Source organism: Oncorhynchus nerka, linkage group LG16 (assembly GCF_034236695.1).
Source record: "Oncorhynchus nerka isolate Pitt River linkage group LG16, Oner_Uvic_2.0, whole genome shotgun sequence".
NCBI lineage: Eukaryota > Metazoa > Chordata > Actinopteri > Salmoniformes > Salmonidae > Oncorhynchus > Oncorhynchus nerka.
In genome coordinates this window covers 27910813-27921222 of record NC_088411.1, presented here as the reverse complement: position 1 = coordinate 27921222, position 10410 = coordinate 27910813, and the positions used below count along the sequence as shown (strand labels likewise).

General features: G+C 44.2%; 1 long non-coding RNA gene across 1 annotated transcript; it reads left to right on the top strand.

The window, feature by feature from the left end:
• Positions 1–347: 347 nt before the first annotated feature.
• LOC115144365 (uncharacterized) lies at positions 348–10361 on the top strand. Its single transcript, XR_003865808.2, has 3 exons — positions 348–557; positions 6001–6143; positions 9775–10361. It is a non-coding gene; the product is annotated as an uncharacterized LOC115144365 (long non-coding RNA).
• The last annotated feature ends 49 nt before the right edge of the window (positions 10362–10410 follow it).

Below are 10410 nucleotides of genomic sequence, written 5' to 3'. Positions count from 1 at the left end.
ATGTGAAGCATCCGTTTGGCGTTTCCACTTCCTACCAAATATGGTGATGAGAGGAAGCTCAGTAGCCGGCAGTGAGAGAAGAGATGGATTTTGACCAACATTCTGCAACTTTTCTCATGATTGAAACATTTGATCTCCATACAGTTTTCTGTTTCCAAAACTAGAAACTGTAACAAACAGAGTGGACTGCATTTTGTAGACTTTACCATTTGCCAAAGTTGCGTTGTTTAGAAGGAGTGCCAGGATGAATTTAGTTATTGCATAAGTCACAGAGTAGGCGTTTAACTGGGAAATGCAAATAAATGCTAGAACATGCCAATAGGATCTTACTAACTTGTGCTTGGCTCTGTCACCTCCTTGCTTGTTCCGCCCATTATGCTTCATTTGCTCCCATTGGAAATGACAGGCTCTGGTCTATCTTGGGTTAGTTATACAAATCTTTGATATAATGGTACGTTTCATTTGAAATTGACAGCAGCTCATGTCAGCTAAACTGGCTTCCGATATTCATCCTCGTTTCACTATCAACTGACTGGCTTCATCAGGCAGCTTTAGATGTGAGTAGAAAGCACATATATTTGCTAGTTAAACATCTGGTTGATAACATGTAGCTAGCGAACTGCTGGGGGGGAAACAGTAGCTAATAATGTTATGTTACTGGAAAATAAAAACAATATATTTTAAATAATTGTTACTGACTTTTGAACACTACTTCATTCCACTGCCTGTTTATTGATTAAATAGGCTGTATTGGTAAAATGTTGCTGAATAGGCTTAAACACATATACATGCATGCTTAATTAGCCTAGTTAGCCAAATGACTACCTGACTAGGCTTATTGTTATTCATGTTTTTGTTGTTATTGCATTTCAGCTGGACAGGGAGGAATATTATTAGAAACCAGAATGCTGCCAGACAACCACAGGGCCATAGAGGTATAACAGTCAGTAATATTATTAGAAACCAGAATGCTGCCAGACAACCACAGGGCCATAGAAACCAGAATGCTGCCAGACAACCACAGGGCCATATAACCAGAATGCAGACAACCATAGAGGTATAACAGTATTAGAAACCAGAATGCTGCCAGACAACCACAGGGCCATAGAGGTATAACAGTCAGTAATATTATTAGAAACCAGAATGCTGCCAGACAACCACAGGGCCATAGAGGTATAACAGTCAGTAATATTATTAGAAACCAGAATGCTGCCAGACAACCACAGGGCCATAGAGGTATAACAGTCAGTAATATTATTAGAAACCAGAATGCTGCCAGACAACCACAGGGCCATAGAGGTATAACAGTCAGTAATATTATTAGAAACCAGAATGCTGCCAGACAACCACAGGGCCATAGAGGTATAACAGTCAGTAATATTATTAGAAACCAGAATGCTGCCAGACAACCACAGGGCCATAGAGGTATAACAGTCAGTATTTTATGTAACCACTCATTTATACAAACTGCTACAGACACAAGAACTGACTTAATTGGTCCTATGTTTCAAGGCTTGTCTGTGAAATATATTTTAGTTGGCAACCAGTATTCAGACCCCTTGACTTTTTCTACACTTTGTTACGTTCCAGGCTTATGCTAAAATGAATTAAATAAATACAAATCCTACACACAACACCCCATAATGACAAAGTGAATACAGGTTTCTGCAGCATTGAATGTCCCTAATAACACAGTGTCCTCCATCATTCTTAAATGGAAGAACTTTGGAACCACCAAGACCCTTCCTACAGCTGGCCGCCCGGCCAAACTGAGCAATTTATTTTTTATTTTTCCTTTATTTAACTAGGCAAGTCAGTTAAGAACAAGTTCTTATTTTCAATGACGGCCTAGGAACAGTGGGTTAACTGCCTGTTCAGGGGCAGAACGACAGATTTGTACCTTGTCAGCTCGGGATTTTGAACTTGCAACCTTTCGGTTATTAGTCCAACACTCTAACCACTAGGCTACCCTGCCGCCCCAATCAGGGGAAGAACGGCCTTGGTCAGGGAGGTGACCATGAACCCAATGGTCACTTTGACAAAGTTCCAGAGTTCGTCTGTGGAGATGGGAAAACCTTCCAGAAAGACAACCATCTCTGCAGCACTCCACCAATCAGGCCTTTAGGGTAGAGTAGCCAGATGGAAGCCACTCCTCAGTAAAAGGCACATGACAGCCCACTTGGAGTTTGTCAAAAGGTACCTAAAGGACTCTCAGACCATGAGAAACAAGATTCTCTGGTCTGATGAAACCAAGATTGAACTCTTTGGCCTGAATGCCAAGTGGCACGTCTGAAGGAAACCTGGCACCATCCCTATGGTGAAGCATGGTGGTGGCAGCATCATGTTGTGGGGATGTTTTTCAGCAGCAGGGACTGGGGGACTAGTCAGGATTGAGGGAAAGATGAACGAAGCAAAATACAGAGAGATACAGAGCACTCAGGAACTCAGACTGGGGTGAAGGTTCACCTTCCAACAGGACAATTACCCTAAGCACACAGCCAAGACAACACATGATTGGCTTCGAGACAAGTCTCTGAATGTCCTTGAGTGGCCCAACCAGAGCCCGGACTTGAACCCGATCTAACATCTCTGGAGACCTAAAAATAGCTGTGCAACGACGCTCCCCATCCAAGCTGACAGAGCTTGAGAGGATCTGCAGAGAAGAATGGGAGAAACTCCCCAAACACAGGTGTGCCAAGCTTGTAGCGTCATACCCAAGAAGACGAGGCTGTAATCACTGCCAAAAGTGCTTCATCAAAGTACTGCATAAAGGGTCTGAATACTTTATGTGAATGTGCTATTTACGTTTTATTTTAAATAGATTTGCAAACATTTCTAAACCTGTTTTTGCCTTGTATATATTTGTGTGTATATTGATGAGGGAAAAAACTATTTAGTCAATTTCAGAATAAGGCTGTAACGTAACAAAATGTGGAAAAAGTCAAGGGGTCTGAATAATTTCCGAATGTACTGTACATTAATAAAAATGTATACACCCTGGACATGACACTTGCATTGATTTTAGACCTTTAGGAGTCATATGCACCAAGTGCTGTCTTGTTGGAGAAAGTCTGCATGTTGTATGATGTTTAAGTTACCAAAGTAGTTAGTAAAAATGTTTAGAACAGACTATTAAAAATGTACTGTTTTGTAACAACTTGAACATGATTAGTTTATACCAAACTTTATTGAGTTTGGTGATCATCCCCCAAATTTGGCCTTTGAAAGCCTTGATATTTGCTGATAACTGACAACAGAGTGACAGGTTCTTTTCATGTGCTGCTCTCAACTTCCATGGCCCAGCAGACTCACCTGGGGACAGGGGGATTGACACGTTAGTTTGTCTGGGAGACTTTTAGAGAGAGGAGATAGCATGAGTTTTGGGGTGAGTACAGTAAATCCAATTCAACCAGTGGCCCTGGATAATATGCTATAATACGCTCATCACTTAGAAAGACAGCAATTGTGATGGAGATTTTCATAGTGCATAAAGTATATTACCACCAGCGGGGTTTACTTCTCTGCTCTGGAGAGATCACATGTAGTTGGTCAGAAGGCTCTGGAGAGATCACATGTAGTTGGTCAGAAGGCTCTGGAGAGATCACATGTAGTTGGTCAGAAGGCTCTGGAGAGATCACATGTAGTTGGTCAGAAGGCTCTGGAGAGATCACATGTAGTTGGTCAGAAGGCTCTGGAGAGATCACATGAAGTTGGTCAGAAGGCTCTGGAGAGATCACATGTAGTTGGTCAGAAGGCTCTGGAGATCCTTGGAATATTTTCTCTGTGCCACCTGTAAAGAGATGGATAAAGGTACTGAATGCAATTGGCAGAGAGAGCAAGAGAGTTAACAATTACATTGTTGATTATTACATGAGGACTATAAGGGTACCTTCCAATCAGACAAATGGATGCGTAAAAGACACAGAATCCCAATGGCTTTCAAAGGGAGGAGTGTGTTGGGGGAGAGGGTTGTGCTGTCCTGTCTGTCAGAAAAGTTGCAAAGACTATCCTTCAACCAATTAAAAATGTAAAACAACGTTTTCCCCAAGCAAACCGGTGTGTTGGACATCTGTTTCATGCCTTTGTGATTGAAGGCAACCTTAGTCAGTGGTTCAAGTTCTATCTTCATGTCTGTAACTTCGCTCTCGCTCTCCCTAAGCCCTCAACCTTGACCTCCCATTGGCCCAGGGCCTCCTGCCAAACCATCTAATGAGTCTCTTTGATAGGGAGTTACTCCAGGAATAGATATGTTAATGGTGCATAGGGCTTCTTCATTCCTCATGTAAGTGGATGATTATACAGTGGGGCAAAAAAGTATTTAGTCAGCCACCAATTGTGCAAGTTCTCCTACTTAAAAAGATGAGAGAGGCCTGTAATTTTCATCATAGGTACACTTCAACTATGACAGACAAAATGAGAAAAAAAATCCAGAAAATCACATTGTATGATTTTTAATTAATTTATTTGCAAATTATAGTGGAAAATAAGTATTTGGTCAATAACAAAAGTTTCTCAATATTTTGTTATATACCCTTTGTTGGCAATGACAGAGGTCAAACGTTTTCTGTAAGTCTTCACAAGGTTTTCACACACTGTTGCTGGTATTTTGGCCCATTCCTCCATGCAGATCTCCTCTAGAGCAGTGATGTTTTGGGGCTGTTGCTGGGCAACACGGAATTTCAACTCCCTCCAAAGATTTTCTATGGGGTTGAGATCTGGAGACTGGCTAGGCCACTCCACGACCTTGAAATGCTTCTTAGGAACCAACTCCTTCGTTTCCCGGGCGGTGTGTTTGGGATCCTTGTCATGCTGAAAGACCCAACCACGTTTCATCTTCAATGCCCTTGCTGATGGAAGGAGGTTTTCACTCAAAATCTCACGATACATGGCCCCATTCATTCTTTCCTTTACACTGATCAGTTGTCCTGGTCCCTTTGCAGAAAAACAGCCCCAAAAGCATGATGTTTCCACCCCCATGCTTCACAGTAGTTATGGTGTTCTTTGGATGCAACTCAGCATTCTTTGTCCTCCAAACACGACGAGTTGAGTTTTTAACAAAAAGTTATATTTTGGTTTCATCTGACCATATGACATTCTCCCAATCTTCTTCTGGATCATCCAAATGCTCTCTAGCTAACTTCAGACGGGCCTGGACATGTACTGGCTTAAGCAGGGGGACACATCTGGCACTGCAGGATTTGAGTCCCTGGCGGCGTAGTGTGTTACTGATGGTAGGCTTTGTTACTTTGGTCCCAGCTCTCTGCAGGTCATTCACTAGGTCCCCCCGTGTGGTCCTGGGATTTTTGCTCACCGTTCTTGTGATCATTTTGACCCCATGGGGTGAGATCTTGCGTGGAGCCCCAGATCGAGGGAGATTATCAGTGGTCTTGTATGTCTTCCATTTCCTAATAATTGCTCCCACAGTTGATTTCTTCAAACCAAGCTGCTTACCTATTGCAGCCTGGTGCAGGTCTACAATTTTGTTTCTGGTGTCCTTTGACAGCTCTTTGGTCTTGGCCATAGTGGAGTTTGGAGTGTGACTGTTTGAGGTTGTGGACAGGTGTCTTTTATACTGATAACAAGTTCAAACAGGTGCCATTAATACAGGTAACGAGTGGAGGACAGAGGAGCCTCTTAAAGAAGAAATTACAGGTCTGTGAGAGCTAGAAATCTTGCTTGTTTGTAGGTGACGAAATACTTATTTTCCACCATAATTTGCAAATAAATACATTAAAAATCTTATAATGTGATTTTCTGGATTTTTTTTCTCATTTTGTCTGTCATAGTTGAAGTGTATCTATGATGAACATTACAGGCCTCTCTCATATTTTTAAGTGGGAGAACTCGCACAATTGGTGGTTGACTAAATACTTTTTTGCCCCACTGTATATATACATTTTTTAAACACATTGAACCTGGTTGTGGCTGATGCTGCTAAAAGTTATGTCGATGCTACAGGTTACTTTGTCATCTTACACAAACTGTACACCTTGTTCTCAGCCTCCATACAACGATGGGCCATCCTGAAAAAACATGTGGATATCACTTTGAAGATGTGGACTGAGACAAGGTGGGAGAGGAAAGTTAAGAGTGTCGAGCCACTGATCTATCAGGCAGCAGCGGTGAGAGAGGCACTGATTGAGGTGAGTGATCAAACCAAAGACCCTGTGATAAAGATTGAGGCCCAGTCCTTGTCAGAGGAGGTGGGATCATACCGCTTCAGCATCTGTACAGTGGTGTGGTGTGACAGCTTGAGCCAGATCCAACATGTGAGAAAGCTGATGCAGTCTCCCAGTATGCATGTGGATGTTGCAGTCAGTCTTCTCAGAAAGACAGAGAGAGGTCTCTACAGGTCAACAGGCTTTATGACTGCACAAACGTCAGCCAAGGATATTTGTGAGGGTGTGAATGTAGAAGCCGTTCCTACAACAAAAAAGACTGAGGTCCACAAAGCGACACTTTTCATACGGATCATTTGATGAGCCTTTCAGCGATGTCCTGAAGAAGCTGGAGGGGACATTTTTCAATGTTGTTGTTGATGCTGCAACCTCAGTCCTTCAGGAAAGATTTTCCACATTGGAAAATGTGAGAGAGAAGTTTGGAGTGCTGGGCTGAAGGGGGGATCGCCCAGGGAGCCATACAAACTAGATCCGTCACTGTGTGTGTGTGTGTGTATGTACGGGATACACATGGTATACACCATCAAATTAAATTCTTACTTGCAGGGTCCTTCGACAATGCAACAACAATAAGAAATAATACAAGATAAGAATACAAACAAAGTGAATGGCTCAGTAGAATATGTATATTCTTAATTTCATACCAGCAGCTGCTGTATTGCTAAGCAAAGTGACTTCTAGTTACTCTTTTATAATTGTCATAATCATTATTATTATTATAATAGCGTCTCTGTAGCTATGGCACCCAGAATAGCTTCCGGCAGTGTGTCTTTGACCTTGGTCTCAAGAGTGCAAAAAATAATTACACACACACACACAGCGTCATGACCACTTGTATACTCATCATAAACTCTGTCATGCGGAGTTAATCCTTGGCCAAGTTCAGTGGGTTACCGGGCAAGGAGGGTAATTCTGACACCCTAATCTCTAGTGGGGCATCAACACATATGCACCCCCCAAAACCCCCCTCATTAGTAACACCTCTGGCTCCAGGGGCTATTAATAATCATGGCCCTCCCGCTCAGTCTACTCTTCAGCCCACAGAAGGGTTTTGGGGTCTCGTCATAAACACACACCTGTACAACCTCACATACGTCACACATAACTTGTAAAAACAGTCCATATTTAGAGTGGACTGTTCCCTGTTTATTGATTGAGTGCTTTATCATCGACATGGCAAAGAGAAGCAGCATTCCCTCTGTTTATCTAACATGCTGGAGGGGTGACTGATGATACACAGTATTTAGCTCTGCATTTGTTGTGTTGGAACCTAAATAAGTTGGCACCAGCCCTGAGCTGAAGAGAACACCATCATGTACAGTTCAAGTCGGAAGTTTACATACACTTAAGTTGGAGTCATTAAAACTTGTTTTTCAACCACTCCACAAATTTCTTGTTAACAAACTATAGTTTTGACAAGTCGGTTAGGATATCTACGTTGTGCATGACACAAGTAATTTTTCCAACAATTGTTTACAGACAGATTATTTCACTTATAATTCACTGTATCACAATTCCAGTCGGTCAGAAGTTCACATACACTAAGTTGGCTGTGCCTTATAACAGCTTGGAAAATTCCAGAAAATTATGTCATGGCTTTAGAAGCTTCTGATAGGCTGATGGACATAATTGAGTCAATTGGAGGTGTACCTATGGATGTATTTCAAGGCCTACCTTCAAACCCAGTGCCTCTTTGCTTGACATCATGGGAAAATCAAAAGAAATCAGCCAAGACGTCAGGAAAAAAAAGGTAAACCTCCACAAGTCTGGATCATCATTGGGAGCAATTTCCAAATGCATGAAGGTACCACGTTCAACTGAACAAACAATAGTACGCAAGTATAAACACCTTGGGACCACGCAGCCGTCATACCGCTCAGGAAGGAGACGCGTTCTGTCTCCTAGAGATGAACATACTGCGAAAAGTGCAAATCAATCTCAGAACAACAACAAAGGACCTTGTGAAGATGCTGGAGGAAACAGGTACAAAAGTATCTATATCCACAGTAAAACGAGTCCTATATTGACATAATCTGAAAGGCCGCTCAGCAAGGAAGTGCACATGGGGACAAAGATCGTACTTTTTGGAGAAATATCTTCTGGTCTGATGAAACAAAAATAGAACTGTTTGGCCATAATGACCATTGTTAGGTTTGGAGGAAAAAGGGGGAGGCTTTCAAGCCGAAGAACACCATTCCAACCGTGAAGCACGGGGGTGGCAGCATCATGTTGTGGGGGTGCTTTGCTGCAGGAGGCACTGGTGCACTTCACAAAATGGATGGCTGATTTCTTTTGATTTTCCCATGATGTCAAGCAAAGAGGCACTGGGTTTGAAGGTAGGCCTTGAAATACATCCATAGGTACACCTCCAATTGACTCAATTATGCCCATCAGCCTATCAGAACCTTCTAAAGCCATGACATCATTTTATGGAATTTTCCAAGCTGTTTAAGTACACTAAGTTGACTGTGCCTTTAAATTCTGACCGACTGGAATTGCAATACAGTGAATTATAAGTGAAATCATCTGTAAACAATTGTTGGAAAAATTACTTGTGTCATACACAAAGTAGATGTCCTAACCGACTTGTCAAAACTATAGTTTGTTAACAAGAAATTTGTGGAGTGGTAAAACGAGTTTTAATGACTCCAACCTAAGTGTATGTAAACTTCCGACTTCAACTGTGTGTGTGTGTGTGTGTGTGTGTGTGTGTGTGTACTGTATATACCTGTATGACTAATAAAACTCCTGTGCACATTCCCCCTTGGTTACACACTTCTCCTGTGCACACACCCTAGCGTTTACATACTCCTCCCCATAAACCCACTCCTACCCTTACAGTTACACACTCCTCCTCCATAACCCCATCTCCACCATCACGGTTACATACTCCTCCCCCTTAAACCCACCCCCACCATCACGGTTACACACTCCTCCCCCTTAAACCCACCCTACCCTCCCAGTTACACACTCCTCCCACATAAACCCACCCCACCCTCACAGTTACACACTCCTCCCACATAAACCCACCCTCACAGTTACACACTCCTCCTCCATAAACCCATCTCCACCATCACGGTTACATACTCCTCCCCCTTAAACCCACCCCCACCATCACGGTTACACACTCCTCCCCCTTAAACCCACCCTACCCTCACAGTTACACACTCCTCCCACATAAACCCACCCCACCCTCACAGTTACACATTCCTCGTCCATAAACTCATTGTTGATGCTGTTTTACTTCCTGTGGGGAAGCAAGTGGGAGAGGCTGAGGAGGGAGGTGGTCAAGAGGCCCAGGTCCAAGGGGGGAGGCTTGCCTGACCTCTACTTGTTCCTGGGCAGCCGCTACACAGCGTTACATCTCACTCTTGCCACCTCCCCGGTCAACAACAAGACCCAGGCCCTCGCACGGTTCTGGCTGGGATCTTACCTCAGGACCCTGAGTCTGATCCCAGTCGACCTGCGAGCCCCAGTCTCTTTCCTGCTCCCCACACACTACGTCCAGCTCCAGACGTTTTTAAGATATTTTAAACTGGAGAAAGAAGCAGTCACGGTTGTAACTAAACCTCACTCTCTTCTCTCTCTTGTGCAGGAGCAGGAACCAGTGTGTCCAGTGCGCGGGCTTGCTATAGGCGAGCCCATAACGGTTTGGCATAACGCGTACCCATCCTGCTCTTCTGATTCGGCACTGGGACCCGTCCTGGATGGTTGCCCACGAGTTCCTCCCGGTCAGGGCCGTTATGCCCTCCCGGGACATGGCGAGGATATCCGCGTGCCACTACCAGGCTGCGGCCAAGAGTGGTCGGTGAGGCACTTGCTCTGGGAGTGCAGAGCCACCTGTAGAAGGAAGCAGGCTCCCTGATTTCCCTGTGTCTGTCAGCAGGGGAGGACCTAAAGCCCCAGCTTGTGCTGTATGGGGTGGGCCAGAGCTTGGCGAAGGCCTTCGGTGGAATAGGCCTTTGGCCCACCCCATACAGCACAAGCTGGGGCGTGTCTGAAGGATGCACAGTGGTCCTCCCGTAACCTGCTGGTAGTGAAACGAGTAGAGACCACCCCCCAGGCAGTGGCCATGGTAGTCACGGAAGCCCTGGGGTGGTACAGAAGAAAGGGGGCCTCAACCCCAGGCGAAGGGTCCCCCACAACACCCAAGGTCCCGGCGGTCACGGCCTGACAGCGCTGTAGGGCGATGCGCCTAGGGGAGGGATCTCCTCTGGGCCCCGACGGACAG